The sequence below is a fragment of the Ornithodoros turicata genome, chromosome 1 (genome assembly GCF_037126465.1).
Source record: "Ornithodoros turicata isolate Travis chromosome 1, ASM3712646v1, whole genome shotgun sequence".
Taxonomy (NCBI): domain Eukaryota; kingdom Metazoa; phylum Arthropoda; class Arachnida; order Ixodida; family Argasidae; genus Ornithodoros; species Ornithodoros turicata.
This window is the reverse complement of record NC_088201.1, coordinates 172212586-172234990: the sequence shown is the minus strand read 5'-3', so window position 1 is coordinate 172234990 and position 22405 is coordinate 172212586. Positions and strand designations below refer to the sequence as shown.

The window sequence follows — 22405 nt, the reverse complement described above, 5'->3', positions numbered from 1 at the left end:
TCTAGTGGGATAGCAGCTCAAACACTACCATAGATAGACGCCAAAAACACACACTCTACAACCACTGGGAACACGTGCATGACGCCTACCGCAGCATCTTTCGGAGTATAGATGGTGTGATGCGGAAGCAACCTAATCACTGGCATGTCCAAGCGATGTCTTCGTCTTCTGGTTTATGCCCTGCTCTTCATTGTTGTACACTCTGAGAAAAAAGGGAGTCAAGCTGGAGTTAAGCAGGAGTAAAAGTTTATTTTACTCCCACCGGGTCAAGATAACTCCATTGAAAAGTCCCACGCTCGCGGTTACTCCGTCTTGCTGTTATCGTAACTCCTTCGACCCTTTCTGTACTCCGTCATGAGAGTATAATAAACGAGCAGGATCGGCGGCCAATTTCGCCTGGAAGCGTGCTTCCCCTGCAATGCTCCTTAACAACGCGTTTTCGCGAAAAGCGGTTAGAATTTTTGCAAGTGCGCAAGCAGATTCGGTTACCTCGACGTGTAACTTACTTAATAAAATACGGAGCACACACCTACCTCTAATCTCTGTTGTTCCCCTGGCGAATAAAAAATTATACATGGTAGCCTATGAGAAAGAAACCGAAACTGTGCTCTGTCGTGATTTTCAGTGCAGTGCCTTTTAGCAAGGTGCGCAACCTGTTTCACGATTACTGTGTCGCTGTCTTGCATATGACATAAAGGTTTCGATATTACGCCGACGAGATTTTGTCCCCGTTCCCAGAATTCGGGTTGCCGCCAATCCTGAGAATGGACGAGAATGGCGCGAACCAGGTTTGACTTACTGCAAGTACCTCTGCTCTGGCTGTTCAATGTGAAGCTTATTACTTTCCCTGGGACAGGGTTCAAATTGAAAAAATTCAAATGGGAAGTGTGCAAAGGAGAGTAGACGAAAAGAAAATTCCTTGGCTCAACATAATAGCAGCATTTCGTGTTTGTCTCGTACTTCAAACAATTTTCCCAAAATGTGACCTCTTGTCTGTTCTGTGCATCTGTAGCATGCATGAACCAAGTGGAAGGAAAGTAGGTCATTTGATATGTATACCATACGAGTGAGTTTGAGACCTGTATCTGCTGTCTTGTGATATTTTCCTCACGGTGAGGCTACTAAATAAACCCAAGCAGCACAAAGGACTGGGATTCGGCTGGGAACGTAACGGGGATGATGGGTTCGAGGTGGCCGATATCGCCGTCACGAGCCCGACTGCTTCCCGACTATGTGAGGGGGAAGAATTGAGGGAGAGGGAAACTACATAAAATTATTTCCCGATAGATCCCCGTTCGTGTCCCGGTCAGAATTCTTTCCCGATAGATTCCCGTTTGCGTCCCGGCCAGGATTCTTTCCCGATGGATCCCCGTTAACGTCCCGATCTGCTGTGGTGTACTGGCTAAGTATTTCTTCCCGCTCGTCTCCCGATGTTTATGCAGATTCGGTAACACGTGATCGGATGGTACAGCTCGAGACAAAGTTTCTGAAACACGGGTTTTCTGTATTGGACTTTTCCCAGCCACCTTTGGGAAATGCTTGTTGAGCAGAATCCTTGGGGATTCTGTTCAACAAGTGTTCCCCTTAGGCCGCAGGGGAGGCGTAGAGAAGTGAAATACAAAACACCCGTGTTTCAGAAACTTTTGTCCCAAGCTGTACGAGACAGTGAAGCATCCCTTCAGGAAGGAATTTGGCTGTCTGGTATGAGGTAACTCTTTCAAACATTGGGCTGCAGTTCACTTCATGTGTTGTGTTGTGTTGTGTTGTATGACGGAAAACATGCACACGCAGCACCCTGAACAGAAGTATTAATGGAGCCTCACTGCAAAGCACGCAAGTACAAGATACTCGGGAAGAGTCGGCCACGCCCGAACGAAACGACCGAATCTCCCGAATCGAAAAACTCACGTGAAACGAAACGAAGAGAGCTTTAGCAAGTCGAACTGATCGGACGAAAACCGCTGCACCGAAACCCGCAAAGACTACGCTGGAGCTCCCTGCATTTGGGCTACCGCGACTGCCATCGCCATCATCTTTGTTTTGGTTGTCATTGCTGGGTGCAAATGGCCGGCGTGTGTGTTCTTAATGTTTCTGAGCAACAAGTTTTGCAAAGTTTGGTTCGGAGGGAGTATGGAACGCCGTTTTGTGGTCAACGTGGCCAGAGTGCCTCAAAAGTACTCCTGCCGCATTCTGGTCACTGTTATAAATGTGAATCCCTGCCACCATCAGCAGCTTTTAAGTAGATTCATGGCACATGAGGAACCTGCGATGTACACCATCGCACACAGTCAAGAAAAATGTAGCATTTAACCTTGCTTTCTTTCATTATAACAAACAAAAAAAAAGAAAGAAAGAAAGAACACTAGAGAAAGGGTCGGCAAAACAGTGAGTGTTTTGTTGTTTTTGATTCTATTGATCTCTCACTGTCAGGTTGCACTGCCGATCTGTTCACAATCATAACTAACTAATACCTTAGCTTTGGCCAATCTCATGTTGCAATTTTGCTTCAAACACAACATTCAGGGATTCTTATGAAAACAGCAGCATTTCTGAAAGATCCTGGAACGGCCACAATCTCAAGAGGTAGTACGATTCTACCCGTCGTCATATTTCGTCCGCCAAGCCATTGCGCGGAGATGTTGGCTCCATGCCCATTTCAACACAGGCTCACCCGCGCTCGCTCGCGCGTCGTCGCTTGTCTTCCATGCCACCAGCCAGCGCTGCGCGCTGCCTGTCGCGCATGCGCTGTTCTTGTTGGCTTCGCTTTGGCTGCTGTAACGGTCGTTTCTCGTCGCCGCGTGTAGTTCGCGTAATTGCGAGCGTTCCAGCAAGTCTAAAGCGTTTTAGAGGCTTTGTATTGTTGTTCTCACCTGGTGCTGTCGTTCTTGCAACCCGTCTGATATTGCAACTGTCTGTAAGTGGAAGCGTTTCTTCTAACCGCGAGCAAACCAGTCGGTCTCGTTTGACATGTCAAAGAGTGAAGACGCTACCTTGCATGTGAAGCCAAATCGTTCTTCGCCTTCAGGATTATTGCCGTTTCAGGTGTGTAATTAATATAACTCTGAAGTAATATGTTCGACTGCGCCATGCATTCTCATTGTTCGTTTTACTCTATTTGCAGGGATCTGCGCAACGACAGGGAGATAGAACGCCAAGTGAAGTCGACTGTGTACTTTGTGCAGACGGTATGTCATATGTCTCTACACTGCTCTACATATAGGTGTCCTGCCATCGTATTTTCTGGAACGATATTTCTTGCAGGTTCAGCGTGTATGACGCAGCGGCCTTCAGCAAGAGAAACTCAAGCACCGTGTTCAAATGCAGTGGGGACTCTTGCTGGCCATGACAACGCTTAGAAGTGCTTTTTCGGAAGAAGGACAAGTTGGACCGGAAATGAGGACCTAGGTGTGCTCTTTTGCGCTGTTGTTCACCGTTCGATCATTACCAGTTTTTGTGCCCCCGTGAGTTCAACGCTTAGGTATGTTGATGATAAATGGATATGCGTTAAAAGGTACGTACTCCGGAGTGGTGAATTGTTCTGGTGAAGTGATTCGTTGCTGCTATCTCCTGTTTCGTGAGGGTTCTTGTCGGTACTCATATACCGCAGGCATGAGGGGCTTTCTTTGCAGAACATTTCAGTAAACCAAGACTGCAGCATTTTCAAGATTGCCATAACCAGCATCAATGCAGCTCTCATGTCAACATCAGCATCAAGACAGCTCTGATGTGAGCATCAGCCAGCGCAGCTCTGATGTTAACATCATCAGAGCAGCTGTGATGTTAACATCAGACCTGATGTCGCTTTTTTTTTCAATAGGGATGCTTCTCCTTGACCATGTTTTTTTTTTGCTTATTGACGTTTTTGTGAAGGAACGCTGAATATGCGCACACCATTGACTGTCAGCTCTAGTCCCGGTCAGCTGTCATTTTTTACAGTTTTCGTTGTAGTAATTGCTAGTCATTTGCACCAAAGGCGCTGGATGTGAACTATTTTCTCTTTCCTGGACTTGCATTTCTCCCAGTCGTTGGCTTTGTCATTTTTTCATAATTTAAATTTTCTCTTGGTAACTCTTGAGTTTCGTAATCCCTACGCTGTGCATTTTACCATTTTTGATAAAGCTCATTCCACGTACCGTGCACATACTATTTTGTGCTGAAGTGCAGCAATTGTTTCGTTACGTCTAATGTTACATGCCATTCATTTTTGTGTCTGGGCAGTACTGAAGCGTGAGCAGATAGGCAGACTGCCTATTACTGCATAACTTCGTTTTCTTTGAGGCACCACCACTTGGACAGGCAGACCGCCTCTTGCTGTATACTTTTTCTTTCTTTTGAGACACTGTTGACGTGCGAGTGGTTACGCAGGCAGGCTGCATATTACTGTATACCATTTCCCACCATGCAGCAGTTTTACCGTTACGTCTAATATTAATGCTACAAGCCGTTCATTTCTTCCAGGGCCATTGCCGAAGTGCAAGTGGTTAGGCAGACTGCCTACTACTGCATACCTTTTTTGTTTCCTTTCAGAGACCACCTCTTACTGTGTACGTTCCCCCCCCCCTTTTGAGACACCATTGAAGGGCCAGTGGTTACGCAGGCAGGCTGGATATTACGGTAGACCATTTCCACCCTTTTCTTTTCAGGCTACATTGGCAATGACAGTAGTTATGCGGACATGCTGCATATTTCTGTATACCCCCTCTTTTTTTGTTTTTCATTTCAGACACAATTGGCATGCATTGGATGATGCAGGCAGACTGCTTAGTGTACACCACTCGTCGTTTAGTCTATTGAGGTGCTCCAAGTGTTGTGTCAGTCTATTTCCTCTCCGAAAATAAAATGTTGGGCTCTACACACACTGTTTACACTCAAAATTATTGTAATTATTAAAAATAAGCATATTAATGCCAAAATATGCATGGGGGGGGTAAATATGCATGGGGGGAGCCCCTGCCAGCATTATCGGGGATCCGCCGGGGACCTGCTGGGACCGAATACTTGCTGCCGATGTCGGTCCTTAATCATCCCGGTGTTGCAAACTGGAGGAAGGACCGGTATCGGCTGGTGGGATGCCCCCGACTTTGTAGGATTCTTTCCCGATGCTGGACCGGCTTCGCCCCGGTCCTTTGTGCTGCTTGGGAACGTTCTTTCAAAATTAAAGACTGCGGTGGTGCTTTTGAGTGCACTGTAGGGTCATGCTGTGCGTCCTGGAAGAATTTGAGGAAGCTAGTCGTCATTAGAGGTTTATTTTCACCCTGTAATAGACGATATGCATAAATCCCAGATGCCAGTGCAATGCGGTACATCTTGTGAGCCTGTTCGTTCCTTTGGCACCATCCTTCTCTCCCTCATTCCGAACCTGATGCCATCAGGAAGGAGAAGGAAGCGCCAGGGAATGAACAGGCTCCCAAGACACTGCATCGCACTGGCGCCTGGGATTTATGCATATCGTCTATTGGGGGTTAGTTGGACTCCACTATCGGGGTTAACATAACTCCATCATCAGAGCTTACTATACTCCCTCACTGGCATTTCATATACTCCCCCACAAGTGTTTGATAAGCTCCCTCACAGGCTTTTAGTATGCTCTTCCATGGGAGTTAGCCTAACTCCATTGAAGGTGTTTAGTGTACTCCATCACATGGTTTAACCTGAGTCCATCAGAGGTGTTTAATATACTCTGTGACAAGGGTTAACCCAACACCATTGGAGGGGTCCATCATACTCCAGCATATGGATTAACCCAACTCTGTCAGAGGTGTTCAGTATACTCTGTCACAGGTTGAACCCTACACCATGGGGGGTGTTTATTATACTCTGTGACAGGGTTTAGCTCAACTCCCTCAGAGGTGCTTAATATACTCCGCAACAGGGGGTTAACGGAACTCCGCTGTGGGTTTTTAACCTTACTCCCTCTTGTCCTGGAGTTAAGGTAACTCCTCAGAAGCCTAAAATTTTGCACCTGGGAGTTACAGCTTTTTGCCCCGACAAAGGAGTGTTTTTGACTCCCTTTTTTCTCAGAGTGTAGAGAGACACCAGGACACCAGGAGAGACACACATTTTTGACGCTGTCTATCGATGTGACCAAATCACATGCAGTTCAAGCTCTCTGACAACTGTAACAGAAGTTATTAGTTCACACAAATCTACAAACAGCGACACTATCTCACTGAACAACCAGATTAGGGGTTATACGCTTCGTGCAAACCGTCCGCCGCGCCACGGGCGGCAGCCATAAGAACTTTTTGTGTGTGTCCGCTTGGTTCTCGAGGTCTATTCGTACGCTTTCAATATTCACCTTGCTTCGGTGACGCCACGCCTCAATTGATAGCTGGTAAAAGATAGCTGATAGATAATTGATAGCTGGACAATAAAAGCTGTTGCCCTCTCATTCGGTGATTCATTGGCTTTTCAACTCCGCTTCTGCTGAAGATACGGTTCATCGACATAGAAAGTATGACAGAACAACTGTAAAACCTGTCTGACCAATAGCAGGAAAACACCAGCTTGAATTGGGAATTGTAACACTAGGTTGAATTGGGAACTACATCCAAGGACCCCCCGTACAGCGAGTGTGAGGTGGGAGCCAGGCTAGTGAGCTCAGTGCAAAGCGTTTATGTGTGTTTTACTTTATTGGTACGAATACAGAAGGTAATGTGCCTCTTTGCTTACTCCTCTGTAATCCGTCCTGTTATAAAAGAACGCAGGTACCATTTTTCGGACATATCTGTAAGAAATCGCATTATCTGTACTCCACAACAACAAAAAAAAGAAAAAAAAAGACAGGAACAGAAGGAACAGTCGCAATGCGCTCAATACAACCGGTACAGCAAGTATGATCGCTTTCCCGCCAAATCCACACGAAGTGGACAGGAGAAGATGGGTGTAGGCCGTCAAACGTACGTGTCACAAAATAAGCTACTCCGTGAATTGTATCTGTCTTTTTTAGGCCAATGATTCTAATTGATTGCCGTAATCAGACCGTATATCGTTCGTGATGTGTGTTTTCAATTCAGAAATGAACTTCCAACTAGTTTGCCTTTTCCCACTCAGGTAGTGAGACTTCTGCATTCTTTTGGTGCGGGTGTAACCTTTGCAAAGTTTCTGTAAAAGGTATCAAAGAAAACACACACAGGTGCGGTGCGCAGGAAGAAAAGCTAAAAAAATTGTAATAACGCTGACAAACCTGCTTCTGCATATCGTCTTATGCCTTTTTGGCCGCTGAGGACAGAAATTAGTCGTTCGCACTTTCAAGCGATTGAAACCGGCAAAATTACACAACCGATTCACACATTTTTGATTTGCATGACGTCCGCCACACACACTTTTGACTGGTTCCGATATCGGACGACTCACACAAAAAGTTCGCTTTCCCACCGCTACGTAGCCACGCAAAGCGCCACCTTTAGTCTATGCACGAGGCGTATACAAAAAACAAGGAACCTTGGGGAACCACGCAGTCAGATGTGGAAAGGTAACTCATTCTCTGTGCAGCCAATGTTATCTGTACTATCAGACTGCTCATAGAATAGGACACCGCTGCTTTCACCACTCCCAGTTCAAGATATCACGAGCACATATAAAATAGTGCATGAATCGAAGAGATGTAAACAAAGATATCTGCATTTTGCAACTTGTAACATCTGAAATAACTGCGTTACGTATTGTTTGAACGTGCGGCTTCAACAATGGAGTAAGGCTCCGTTGCAAACTGATGTCGACACTCAGAAGGCATTTACAGCAGCCATAAACCGGACAGCATTAAACCTTACCACAGTAGGATATCATCAGAACATATTTAATAAACATTCGGATACACCAAACTACATATCACACACGCATACCACACACAGTCCCACAGTTCGCAAAAACTTGTCAGTGATACGCAACCAGTTTCTGCAGGTACAGAAAACGACACAAAGCTGTTTACTTCGTATACTAAACTGTACGTTATGCACCACCCTTCTACCACATGTGATCGTTGAGAAACCAAGAACGCACATATCTTAAATGAGGCAAAATGAAGAAAGAAAACTCACCTGTGAAACTTGAAGGGCGGACAACAAAGGAACGCTGCCTTTCGCACACTACAGCATTCGCTGCTACACTCTACATAGTTGTTCACGGCATTGGCCAGTATTGCCTCGATGCTCCAGAGATTGCAGTACAAAATACGTATGATGCTGACGTTCCGAAGACCTTTCCCTGTGACAAAATGAATATCCATCCTACCGAACTGCCACGACGACGCGCCTAGCCACTAGCCAGCCCCGACTATTTGAAATGGCGGTTGGAGAATGCCGATGGCGATGAGGCAGATGTAGTTGCGCTCGGCTCGCGCTTGTTGGGAAATTGATTTCTTGTGATATCCCTCAATCTCCGTGACCGATCATTATAATGGCATGGAAAAGGTAAAATTTTTTTTTTTTCCCTTTGCTTACTGAATACTTGCAATTCGTGATGAGTCGTTTACAAATATCGGTAAAAAAGTGTAATGCTATGAGGGTATAAAATAAATAAATATTATTAGTAATGACAGCATCAGTGATATAAATACTACGTCATACGGGCCTTACTCTACACGCGAACGGCACAATGGAATGTAAAAATAAAACACAGTGCGAAAGAATTGGGTGCGCACTGAAGAAGCAACGGGTTTCCATTCGTGACAAAGGTTGACAATATATTGAAGGTACAATGTAGAACCAACGCAACTATTTGTTGCGTATAACTACAGTTGATTCTCTAATGAAAAATAAATTTTTTTCTTTACGTTCACTATCCACCATTGACCAGGTACAGATGAAACAGCGTTGGTTCAGCGTTATCATTCTACATTCAACATTGTTCAACATTAGTCAACATTAGACAACGTTGATTCTACGCTACACCAACAGTCGGTATTGACTGGGTAATAGTGTTTTGCTACGAATTTAATATTTTAAAATATAAAGTAACTATAACAGTACTGAGTGCATTTTCTTCAGTACCTGTAAGTGGATCAGCGTATTTTCACCGGCGGACTACTTGCAGGTGTAATTCAGATACTTTAAAAGTACGTTATCTATAAATGAAACTCAGACACTTTCCAACAGTGACTTTAACAACCCCGGTAGCCACACAGGCGAAACTCAAAGGTTAATAGGAGTTTTAGGAAATCATGAGCGCTCTCCCATTCCTCTTGCGTATCGCCATCAACCGATCAGCTGTCGGCGTAGCAGTAGCCGTTTGCCTGATAGCGATACAGAGAGGAATCTGAGGAAGCTTACGGTTTCCTAGAACTCCCTGATAGCTAGAGACAGGAAACTGAAAAGTTAATAGATACAGGTTGGAAATCGAAAGTTAACTACAACACACAGGAAACTGAAGGTTAACAACAACAGACAGGAAACTGAAGGGTTAATTACAACAGACAGAAGCCTTAAAGGACAATAGCTACAGTCAGTGAGGCATGAAAGTAGCACGCATTCTGCATTAAAACCGCATTCGATCGATCGCAGGTAAGGGACAACCCACATACATAACCATATAATGCCTTGAGTGTGTTTGTTCGTTACAGAATTTGCACTTAAAAACTACCAGAGCAAAACGAGACTATTTCATTTATTATGCAACCAATACGTAGAAACAAAAGAGGTACGAAAGAGGTCCACCAAGAATTCACAACGGCGTTCCCACGACTTCCACTTCACATATTTCACTCTTGATTAGCAGGGTTGTAGGGACGTACCCAGTATCCACAGCGTGTCGTCCGAGGGATGTCAGTGGGGCGTAAATCGTGCCATAACAGAGTGAGATGACAATGGTTGTGGAATTTTCAATATGCTTTCGATCCCAAGAGAAACCTGACAGCATAAAATGTCATGATAACCAAAGAAAGCCAAAGTGAAGTGTTTTAATTTGTATAATTCAGCCAGTTACGTCGCGAGAAAGCTGTGGTCATGAGTGAAACCGCGAAATAAATAGGTCGATTAATTGCAGCCACCAGTTACTGTTCAACGAGTGCTACAACTCTGACATACAAATGCAAACGAAAACATTCCGAAGGAAATAATATCAACTAAAAAAAGGCCGGAGGAAGGGACGCGGCGTACGTATACCTCGATGATATGAGGTGACGTGAGGAAAATTATCCAGATTTAGGTGGGCAGAAGAGTGTCAAATGTAAGGCGTAAAAGTACCCACAAACGTTACCAGAAAGTAGCCAACTCACCATGGCCTAAATTTTCGCCGCTATGACAAATAGAGAAGTAGTAAATTTGAGGAAAAAATGCAAATCGGGCAACCTGCCCCCCCCCCCCCACCTCCCATAGCAAGCTCTGCTTCTGTCGAATCAGCGCAATGACAGGACATTTCTGAAATAGGCAAAGAAAGCTGTTTCAAATCGAGTGACTATGGACCAGACACGAAGCGTTCTTTACTATAAACCGCCATCCACGATGTATCCCATGCACAACAGTGAAATCAGATACTCTAGCATACGAGGAACTCATTTATTACCTTTTGTACACTCCTGACGCATCCCGGTATACCCAGTGATATCCCTTGACCCATCTGTGATCTGGACCGTAATAAAACCTTTGTTGTTAAGTGATTGTTTGTGGTAGTGAGACTTTTCATCGTCATTACAAATTGGTGGTCATGAGACGCGAACCAGATAGCATGCCGTTTCGGTCAAGGGTTCATCACGATCAGCGTTTCAGATACGTTGCAGGTTTAAAAAGACTAGTAGTGCAGCATAGATACCCTTTCCGCGTGTGGTTTATATGTCGGGCCAACATTCTTTCGAAGATACCATGCAACTACTAGATGACTATTGATCTTAAGCTCATTAATACACATTAATTTATGGGGGCTTTTGGGCAAACGTGAGATAGTAGAATCGGAAACCATCTCCGTTAAAATTGCACAATGTTTATAAAATCTTGCTTGTGCCATGATTTTAAAAACATACTGGACTTATATGAGGATAGTCTCCCATTCTGAAGACTCACTTTTGCTCAAAGGTACCCAAGTAGGGAGTTACTTCATGAATTTTGAATCATGAACAATCCCTTCGAGAGGATGTCCCCATGATCGTGTAACACAGCTGCAAAAGCGGCATCTATGCTGCTGTTATTCCTTTTGAGAAAAATAAACTGTTGAAAAAAATCCGTTCTCTAGACAACTATGCGTGGAATAGAAACGGGAAAAAATACTATAAAAACGATACAACTGATGGACGAACAAGAAAGAACATCAAACAAACCGAGAGTTAAAGAAGACACTTGAAACAAGCTGAATGAAAACAGAGGTGATCCTCATACTATTACCCGCCTCGAAGATTGACAAGTGCGTTTCTAAGAAAGCGTCTTCCTGGTTGAGGCTTAAAAGCGTAACAAGCTTCAGCGTAACAGAGTTTCTGTCCTAAAATGGTCGGGCCAAAACTGTTGAAGCTGACTTTTACGCAATTTTGGGTGGACAAGTAAATTTTTATGCGTATTCTTTGTGTGACGACCTACTCTTTGATTTAGCCAGTGTGATGTTTGCCATATACACACAAGCCTGGGGAACTAAATATGCGACATTTGTTTGCACAGGTGACAGAATCTAAGAACGAACGACCAACTCTATAATCACACTGAGCCAACGAAAAATATGTTTGAACAGTGTGCCCATAGAGTATTTACATTTCTAAGGCGCAAGTCATCAGTTGATAGTAAATTAGTAAATCAGTACGTGGTTAAGATTCAAGGGGCAGGCTATCTCGTGAACTATGAGGAAAGGTAACCTCGAGACACAGCAGGAGCGATAGACAGAATCGATAATTTGTTGGGGTTGTCTGTGTGTGTCCTCTGTTCCGGGGTTACTCTTCGGTATAGTAAATCAGATTAACCCGCCTGGGCTTTCGCTTACCATAATTATTTCCAAGAGCTTCATATAATTTTCTTTGTGGCTGGATATTGTGATGAGCATATGATTAAGTTTGTTATTTTTCGCACGAACTTAGGTAGAGTTCATTATTGTGACAGGTTTAAGAAGACGTTGGTAATTGGTGTAGTCAGTATAACTATTGATATTTCCAGGTTTTCCTATCACCAACCAGCAAGAACGCTGAAGATGCTTCAACAGGTAGCTTTCATAACTGCCTGCTGTTTTGTGGCAACAGCACATGCTGCTGCTTGTATATCGGACAAGTTGTCGTTCGTGACGGTAAGTCAGCGACCTATCTTGGATACCTTAGATCTTAGTGGTTTTCAGGAAACACAAGTATTTAAAATGACTTCAGTTATTTTCATGTTGCTTGTGCCTTTGTGCCACCTGGTTTGTTTCAGTTAACTGACTACAACTCCCCCTCTCTAATTTAGGGCATTGGTAAAATCCCGGAACCTGCAATATATAAGCTGAAGTTGTCGACGTTGAAGGATTATAGCGAACAGTGCCTGTACGTAATACCACCTAGAACTTTCAGCCGCGATAAGACTGCGAGGTATGACTGGGGACGCACGTTTGCCTCTCCCAGTGCCATGCAACCACCCCTTTGGTGAGTATCGAAGATATCAGGTTATCATTAGTTGTCACGTGGTTATTGATACAAATTAAATATGTCCACAATAAAGGAAGTGGCTAATCTGTAGCAGACTGCAGTTTGGCGTTTTTTAGGAGCATAGTTTAAGATGATTTTGACAGCAACCCCTATACTTAAAAGTTCATCTCCTATTGATACATAGTGAATATAAAGCGTCGAATGTACTGGTATAACCACGATATTTCTCATTAGTCTGTGGAAGTAACAGTGCTGATTCGTCTACACAACCATGTCTCATTATTTATTTTAGTCTATCATATGGAATTACACAGAATTATTTGCGACTGCCACCGTATACGTCCATTATACTTCCTCTCTGTACTTCCACTAGGAAGTCGACCAACAACAATAACGACTTCCGTTTGATTATGGAATACTGTTTCGACCAGCAACTAGTGACTACTCCTTCTGGAAGGTAAATCCTAATGCGGTCGCTAGTGAGATACACCTGCTAGCCCAACAACAGGTTATGCACCACAGTTTCCACCGAGATGGGCCTCTCTTCGTCTCCCTACGGTCCGAAGCAGCTCCCCGCAACCTTTTGTCTGCTAAGTGCTTAGCTGGGATTCCTGTGATACCATCAATACCCCAATCGTACGCCAGATATATGGGCAAGATACATGCTGTTCCAAGAGAGTATTCGAACGACGACCTCGTGCTCTATCTTAAAGACGCAGGGGTTTTATCTGCACGGCGACAGGTTCGGCATTCCATAGCAGAAGATGGCAGTGATGTGTTTACCCCGTTACGGAGCGCTATCCTGACTTTTGAACCTACAATCCGTCTTCCCCACCGAATTGCCCTTGGGTTTCAGACCTTCACAGTCCAAGAGTACATAGAAGGCCCCATACAGTGTTATAACTGCCAACGATTTGGCCATATTGCACGAAGTTGCCGAGCTTCTACACGGTGTGGCACCTAAGCCGGGCCTCACCGGAGATCAGACTGCAACAATAAAAGAGAGTCAAAGTGTGCTAACTGCAAATCCAGCCATCCCGCATCATTTTTTTTATGTCCTGTCAAGACCGCCGCCACCAAAAGGCACGAAGACCGGACTCTACGACTTTCGTCTGACGCTCCTAGGGATGGTAGTGCCACACTCCCGTCTCGTACAAATGCACAATAACTTCCTGCACTACCCCCTCGATCTGCACCAGGTGAACGAGGGTCGCTGAACACAGTCGCGGCTAAGCCTATCACAAGCAGTCACCCACCGCCTCCTCATCCATCAAGGCAGATTACAAGCACTTACGCCAGTGTGATGGAACCCGCAGGCACGAGGAGACAGTTACCCTCATCAGCCTCTGAAGATATGCCTTCTCTGGGACTCTTCTCAGCGGTACTCGCTGCCCTTAAGACAATTGTATCTGCTTTTCCTGGTGCGTTGCAACTGCCCGAGGTTCAAGCGCTTCTGGCACTGGAGGCATTATCTTCGCATCAGCATGACGGCATTGTATAGAAAGGCCTCGACAATGCAGTGGAATCGAAGCCTGCGTAACAAGCTCCCTGATTTTAAATTACATCTACAACAATACAAGTTCCCTTTCATAGCTATATGCGAACACGGCATGGATTGTACACATCGCGTTAATGGATACACAATCTATCGATCTCATCAATCCCCTGAGAGCAGAACAGCGCTATACGTCCGCAAGGACCTCGTGGGTGCACCCCTCGGGTCAGTTTGTCATCGCTGTTATGATTACGTCACCTGCAGGATCCGCCTTTGCCCCATGCTGTTAACGGTCGTGAGTATCTATATCCGTCCCGTGGTACAGGTCCCGTGGAGTGACCTCGAACGCTTACTTGGTTCTCTGGAAGCCCCGGCGCTTGTGCTGGGTGACTTCAATGCACATCACTCGGCCTGGGGAAGCCGAAGTACGGACGGTAGGGGAAGGAGGTTGTTGGAGGCAATGGAGAATAATAACATGTGCCTGCTGAACAACCGCGAGCCCACTTACATGCGATCCCCAACGTCCCTTGATGTATTGGACCTGTCGGGGTGCTCAACCGGTATAATTCGCCACTTGTCGTGCGCTACGGACGTCGGCACTAGATGTAGCGATCATTTTCCTCTATAGATTTCGCACGACAGACTGCTCCTCTCAGCCACTACTGGACTGATTTCTTTCACAAACTGGAGACTATTTCGTGCGGGCCTCAGAACATCTGTGCACAACGGTATGTCCCCAGAGGCTCTCTCTCAAGCAATTAAACGCGGTATTCAGGACGCGGTGGTCATGTCTAAAAGGGTAACAGGCCATGTCGGTCATTCCCCAGCAATTAACGGCCTTAGAGCATTACGTCGCCGAGCGGAAAGAACGGCTCGTCGGACAGGACAACTTACGGACATTGTGGAATACCGCCGGGTGAAAGCTAAAGTAACACGAGAACATAAGTACGAGGACAGGAAGCGTTGGCGTAAGTTTTGCCACCACCTTTCACCGTTTGATCCGGCCACGAAGATCTGGCGGACAATCCAATCTCTGAAGGAGGCGCCCCCTCAAAAGAATCCACTCGCGGCCTTGGCTATCCTTAAAGGGACGGTCTCGTACAGCCGGGACGATTCCGAAACTTAGCCAAAACTAATTTAACGAGTATTGTACACATACAACCGCCAAAGTTTCATTCGGAATAACCAAGTCGTTTTCGAGGAATTTGTCGAAACGTGCCGTAAGAGCAGACGACGAAAGCTGCGCTTCTCTCATGCATACGTCACGTATGACGTCGGCCTGCGGGTGCGTCGTCGTTGTCATGGTAATTGTAAGTTGCAGAAGCACCTCGGGTTGAGTAATCCCCTTTGCTCTCGAAATGGGGACACTTAGGCATATACCTCCGCGAGCGGAGAATGTAGTCCAAGCATTGACTGTGGGGTCTCCCGGAATGTGGCGCACAATCGGATACGTGGAAGCTAATTCACGTGTTTTCTTTTCGCGAGTATTTACTTTTACTTTATTTACTCCTTCTCCATGTACGTCGTCAGCGACACTTCATTTCGAAGCATAATCAGTGTGCAACGGGGAGTGTAATGGACGCGCGCGTAATATATTTTTGGTCGGAGCTGTAATGCGACCGCGCGCCCCGATGGCCAGCGACTTCAGATTTGTGATTGTGGATGGGGTTGTTCTGCGACTTTTAACTTGTCTTTGAGGATGAATATAGCTGTTCTAAACCACCATGCTTGCCACTACTTAGAATGCACGTTTGGCTTTCACCTGAGAACTAAAAGAAAATGTACGAGAGTTGCCGTGGCGCCCAGTAACTTCCGAAAGTCGTCTGCTCACGCCGATGCACAACCGCGCGCAAAAGCAGACGATTTCTGTATCCTATCACGAACTTACCCGCAGGGCGACGTGGCCGTTCTTATTGTTGCCAACAGAGATCGCGACATGCTCTGCAATATTTATCAACTTAATTCGGTTATTTAATAACTGTGGTACACTTTATGAAAGGGGCAAGGGGTACGAAACCGTCCCTTTAAGGGTTTAGACGAAAACACGCTAGCGACGGACTTCTGCGTGGTACTAACGACTCCGGCGGCTGCCTCGACCACGCCACTACACCGCAGTTTTGTATACAGTTTGACGGCTGAACTTCACCAAGACTGGCCCCGTCCCCCGGAAGTTATGGACCGCGACTTCACACTAATCGAGCTAAAGGCAGCGTTGAAGCTTGTGAACGCCGGCTCGTCCTCTGGAGGCGATAAAATCACCTATGCCGCCCTACGAAACCTTGACGGGCGGTCACTCCAAGCTCTCCTTCATGTGTATAATACGTCTTGGCAACAAGGATTTTTACCACATACATGGAAGGAGGCATTGGTTGTTCCCATCCTGAAACTAGGCAAGCTCCCAAATGCCCTATCCTCCTCTCGCCCGGTGAGCCTGACAAGCTGTATGGGGAAACTGATGGAGAGAATGGTTTTGCATCGCTTCTACTGGTGGATCGAAAAACAACGTGCGTTCCCCCACGAAATGGCCGGATTTCGTCGCCACCGAAGCTCCATCGATCCAGTTCTCGACCTAGTCTGTACAGTTCAACATGCTCGTGCCCATCGACGGATCGTCCGATCGGTTTTCCTCGACATCAGGCGCGCATATGATACCGTCTCGCACATTTGCGTGCTGCACGCCTTGCGCTCGTTATAGTATCCGGTCGGCTCATCATCTGACTCCAAGACTTCCTTACGGACCAAACTGTCGTTGTCCGTACGTCCCAAGGCCAAAGCCCTCAGATTTCTGTTCCTCAAGAAGTCCCCCAAGGAAGCATTCTCAGCCCGGCACTCTTTAGCGTGGTGATCGCCGGCCTACAATCAGTAATTCCTCGCAAAGTGTCGTTTTCCGTGTATGCAGATGACGTCGCTCTTTGGACAGTAGGAAAATCACGCCCAGCTCTCCAGCGGCGCCTGCAGCTCGCTTTAAACAATATCCATACGTACCTCACGCACCTCGGCATGGACCTTTCACCCAAAAAGTGTGTCGAGCTACCTTTCACGCGTAAAGCTATGGCCAATTTCCCTCTTTGGCTTGGTACAAAGAAGCTTGAACCGGTACGCTTTCACCGCTTCCTTGGCGTGGTAATCGACTCGGACTTGCACTGGGCTCGGCACATTAAACACCTTGAAACTAAAGTGCAGCGATGGCTCCCTGCACTTCAACATCTTCCAGGCTCAGGATGGGGCTGTGATCAGCGTTCCCTGCTCGAGGCTCCCGCGGCATTGGTGAGGGCGACTGTGCTTTACAGCCTTACTATTCTGCACAAGATATCAACAACTTCATTAAATACACTTCGGTCCCTGTTTGCTCGAAGCCTTCGTCGATGCCTCGGAGTTGCAAGAATGGCTGAAACACAGCAAGTACTGGCTGAAGCTGGTGAGCTCCCGATTGAAGTTCTCCGAGAACGGGAAACGGCTCCACACTACCTCCGTTTGCGTGCTCACATTCCCCGCAACCCGCTCCTCAGGAATATTCGATAGCGCCCTGAAAGCGACTTCTATCGAGTAGCGCAGAGGACACGCCAGACTCTCACTGGATTCATAACTAAGGACACTATACCGCCGGAAGCCCCCTGGTCTCTGCCGGCACCGCCCACTTTTGTACGCCTCCCAAACCTTCTGGAAAGACGAGATCAGGTCCCCCCCTCAAGTCCTCCGAGCCCATTTTCATGCTCTGGTAGACGAGAAGTTTTCTACGTTTACGGCAGCATATACCGATGGCGCATCCCGAAACAACAAGTCGGCCTCAGCATTCGTCATACCATCCGAAGGTGTAGTGCACGGAAGACGCCTTTCACATCCACGGTCCTCCACAGCTGCGGAACTCTATGCCATCCTGTTCTTCCTACAACACATCGCTGATTTTACACCCCGGGAATGGGCAGTCTTTACAGACTCCAAATCTGCACTTTAAGCAATTGAAAATTCCGGCATACGAGGCCCATCCGCACCCCTAGTCACAGATGTGTTAATGGTTTACCACACTATCTACGCCGCAGGCTACACTGTAAAAACTTTCACCGTAAAAAACGGGCAAATGCAAGGAAAGTTGGCGGCCAAACATTGGCAGTTTTTTTACGGTGGCCCCGTATAAGTTGTGCCCGTGAAAAAATACTGCATTGGTCAGTAATTTTAACAGGGATACGCCGTGTAGCATTACTGTGCTGTTGTCGTTAAAAAAAACTGCATTGACCAGTAATTTTAACTGGCATATGCCTTGTACCCTTATCGTGCTGTGCCCGTCCCTGGAGCCCTTCTTTTTTTTCTACATATAGTCGTAGCAATGAGAGCAGTTTAAGCAATGACCATGCGCAACACATTGTGATGTTTGTCACATTGGGATTTGTTTTCTATGTACATAGTGATGAAAATGCACCTATGGCATGAAAACCCTGCAAAGAGAAGGGGAACTGTTACAGGGAGCCGGGCAATTGACATGCAATTATACTCACCGTTTATTTTTTCAAAAGAAGAACATAGGAAGGAACCATGTGCACCCATCAGTCAGCTCTGGCATCAAAATACTGCAAAGAGAAAGGAAACTGTTACAGGGAGCCGGGCAATTGACATGCAATTATACTCACCGTTTATTTTTTCAAAAGAAGAACATACGAAGGAACCATGTGCACCCATCAGTCAGCTCTGGCATCAAAATACTGCAAAGAGAAAGGACATTGTTACAGGGAGCCGGGCAATTGACATGCAATTATACTCACCGTTTATTTTTTCAAAGGAAGAACATAGGAAGGAACCATGTGCACCCATCAGTCAGCTCTGGCATCAAAATACTGCAAAGAGAAAGGAAACTGTTACAGGGAGCCGGGCAATTTTATAGGCAATTATACTCACCCTTTGTTTTTTTTTCAAAAGAAGAACATATGAAGGAACCATGTGGACCCATCAGTCAGCTCTGGCATCAAAATACTGCAAAGAAAATGGACACTGTTACAGGGAGCCGGGCAATTGACATGCAATTATACTCACCGTTTATTTTTCAAAGGAAGAACATACGAATGAACCATGTGCACCCATCAGTCAGATCTGGCATCAAAATACTGCAAAGAGAAAGGAAACTGTTACAGGGAGCCGGGCAATTGACATGCAATTATACTCACCGTTTATTTTTTTCGAAAGAAGAACATACGAACGAACCACGTGCACCCATCAGTCAGTTCTGGCATCAAAACACTTCAAAGAGAAAGGAAATTAGGCTCACTGTTTTATTTATTTTTTTTAAAGAAAGAGCAAGAAGGTGCACACAAAACGCGGAGACGGCACAAAACTTCTTCTGGCAGCGTTCATAAGGATATCCGATCATGACCCTCTCGTACGTGCTGCTTCATATGTGACATTATCTCTATATTGATTCGAGTCATCTTCGAGAAACATCCAGGGCAGGCACGAAACGTACATCTCATCCCGGCGCATGCTGAAGAAGAAGCAAGAAGCTTCCAGACACATCGCGTGCTCTCTGGCAAACGCACGTGCTGTTTCTAGACTTTTCGGCACGACGCTTAAATGCTTGTGCGCTCCAGGGGCCCTATTCCGTGCCGCTGTCGAGCCCCAGCGACGGTGTCGATAGAGGAGTATCGGTAAGAGGAGATAACGTGCGCCGGGAGCGATACTTGCCAGCTTTTGTATTCCCATGTCGCTTTTAACGACAGTGCGCTTGGTTTGTTGACTGTCGTTAGAGGTTAAGACGTCTGGGAACGAGACGCCACGCTCTCAGCCAATACTGTAGCAGCAGGAGAATCACGTGAGATTCCCCTTGTTTTGGAAGCAGACGACGCGTTGACGATGGAGAAGAAGTCTCGCGCTTCTCGCTCAACGCACGAATAATATGAAATTGTGTAGCAGTTCGTGATAGAGCACAGCAATTTATTTACGGACATTTTGCTGACGACCTACGCGCAATTGGAATCAGTGGGCAGAATTAGGCGCGATATTAAATTCCCAAGTGGAGAAATGTAAGTTTTAGGCAGACCTTTGTGTATTGTACTCTGACATGTATGATAGTGAGGAATTGCCTCTGCGACACCGTCGCTTACGGGCGACGCGTTTGGAGCGCAGGGAATACCAAATTCTCATCGCTAGCGTTACGTTGCGTCACATACCACGTGTCCTCGCTCGCGAACGACACGTTCGCGCTACCGACATAGATCGGAATAGGGCCCCTGGCTGGAGCATTCATTCATTATTTGGACTCAGTTGTGTTCAGAGAGCTATCACTCTTGTGTTTTGCTACCAAGTAGTCTAATAAACCGTTCGCTGTTTATTCGACGACTGGCCGACCCATTTCGCTTCGTGACATTTCTGGTGGAGGTGCGGGGCATCCCTTGTCCAACGACCTGGAAGCACAGAAACGACTGAGTCGAACACCGCGTGGTCTACCTTCGGAATTCAGGCCATTGGGACCCCCAACCCGCAAGAAGATGAATACGACAGCCACCATCGGCAGCGCCGCACGGCAGCAGCTGGGCGCATTCGCGACCCGCCCAACCTGCACCACTCAGCTACCAGCCACGCGCACAAGGAACTCGCAAGACAGACGTACGCCGAACGTCAGACTTGAGGCCGCTCTGCTACCACTGTGAAGAAGCCACCCGGGTCTACCGCCGTTTCCCGTACCGACGACTGGGTCTACCCGGATTTTCACCTGACGCCTCCCGCCTTCAGCGCGTAGTCACCCCGCCGCAATTGGAGACTCTCTACGGCAGCAGCATGCTTCTGCTGACTCACGACGCGACCAGTCTCCGAGCTCGACGAACAGCAATACAGACCGCCGCGACGCTCAAAACCTTACCAGTGACCTGCAAATACTCATCGACGACCACGAGACAACTGCATTAATCGATAACGGCGCCGACGACAATGTTAAGGACGACGACGTTGGCTACGAGGCTGCGCAGGGTGCAAACGAAATGCGATGAGCCGACACAGGTTATGGCATTGGGAGGATGCCACGTCTACGGAGGGGGCAATCCAACGAGTCATCTTCGAGAAACATCCAGGGCAGGCACGAAACGGTACATCTCAACCCGGCGCATGCTGAAGAAGAAGCAAGAAGCTTCCAGACACATCGCCTGCTCTCTGGCAAACACACGTGCTGTTTCTAGACTTTTCGGCGCGACGCTTAAATGCTTGTGCGCTCCAGGCTGGAGCATTCATTCATTCTTTGGACTCAGTTGTGTTCAGAGAGCTATCACTCTTGTGTTTTGCTACCAAGTAGTCTCATAAACCGTTCGCTGTTTATTCGACGACTCGCCGACCCATTTCGCTTCGTAACGATATTCGTAGTGAACTGACGCGAGCACGAATGGACGTGACATACTTTCGTGGTTTCGGAGAGCAAATCGATTCGAGGGGACCGCCCTGGTGTGTTCTTGTAACGTCCCAAAATGTGACATCCGTGTTTTGCATATGTCGCCGCCGTGTAAACGCATAATGCATGACAGCACAGTATTATGCTCGCTTCATGTACACCTCTACGGTGGTCAACTAGCCCATCAGAGTGTTAAAAACACAAGGGCACCTTCCGCAACGATACATTACAACAAGAGCGCCTTGATCACCCTACGAGCCAGGACGTACACGCAGAGCTAGAAAGACGCTTTACAACAAACGCGAGCCACGATTTACTGGTGTCACATAAGTTGAACAAACCAGGCGTACGATGCACCACGCTCAAATCGCAAAGAACATGATGTGCGAACAGAAATGTGCTTACCTGACTACGTGCATTCACGAGATTTACAACAACCGCTTCGTCCTCCTTCGTCAACCATCGTCCGCGTACGACGTTCCGCTTCCGGCGGTTGCCAATGACGGCAATGCCCCGTACTTGGCTTGGCCTTGCCTCCGCATTGAAGGTTCAGGCCGGCGCATGATGATGGCGCCACCGTTCTACGTAGTTTTCGCAGTATTTGTGATTACGGTAACACGCCGTCGTCATATACTAATAAACGCCCGTAGAAATCACAGTATTTTTTTACGGTGTAGTTCTCCAGTGGGTTCCAGCCCATTGTGGTGTTGTGAGGAACGAGCCAACAGCGCCGCAGAAGCAGCACTCTCGTATCGGGAACGGACCCGTATTGTTCTGCTGAGAGGAGATAATAATAATTGGGTGTTTACGTCGCGAGACAACTGAGATCATGAGCGACGCCACAGCGGTCGGTCTGTGGATTGCTTTTGCCCACCTGAGGGTTCTTTAACGTGCGATGAAAGCTCACCACACGGCACCCCGTATTTAACGTCCCTCGCGGAAGACGGCGTGTCTAAGCAACTTGTACCCTGCCACCAAGTTGCTGGCGTCCTCGACCGGGTTCGAACCCGCGATCTCGGGA

General features: G+C 46.8%; 2 long non-coding RNA genes across 3 annotated transcripts; one reads left to right on the top strand and one right to left on the bottom strand.

The window, feature by feature from the left end:
• The first annotated feature begins 2330 nt into the window (after window positions 1–2330).
• On the top strand, window positions 2331–4854 carry LOC135378801 (uncharacterized). 2 transcript variants are annotated; one of them, XR_010418579.1, is made up of 5 exons: window positions 2331–3042; window positions 3122–3185; window positions 3262–3726; window positions 4528–4614; window positions 4724–4854. It is a non-coding gene; the product is annotated as an uncharacterized LOC135378801 (long non-coding RNA). The 2 variants fall into 2 exon arrangements; XR_010418578.1 differs by having other exon boundaries at window positions 3262–4614.
• Window positions 4855–18520: 13666 nt separating this feature from the next.
• Window positions 18521–18868, bottom strand: LOC135373024 (uncharacterized). The gene is made up of 3 exons (XR_010416229.1): window positions 18779–18868; window positions 18647–18718; window positions 18521–18586 (listed from the first exon to the last, which is right to left on the bottom strand). It is a non-coding gene; the product is annotated as an uncharacterized LOC135373024 (long non-coding RNA).
• Between the last annotated feature and the right edge of the window lie 3537 nt (window positions 18869–22405).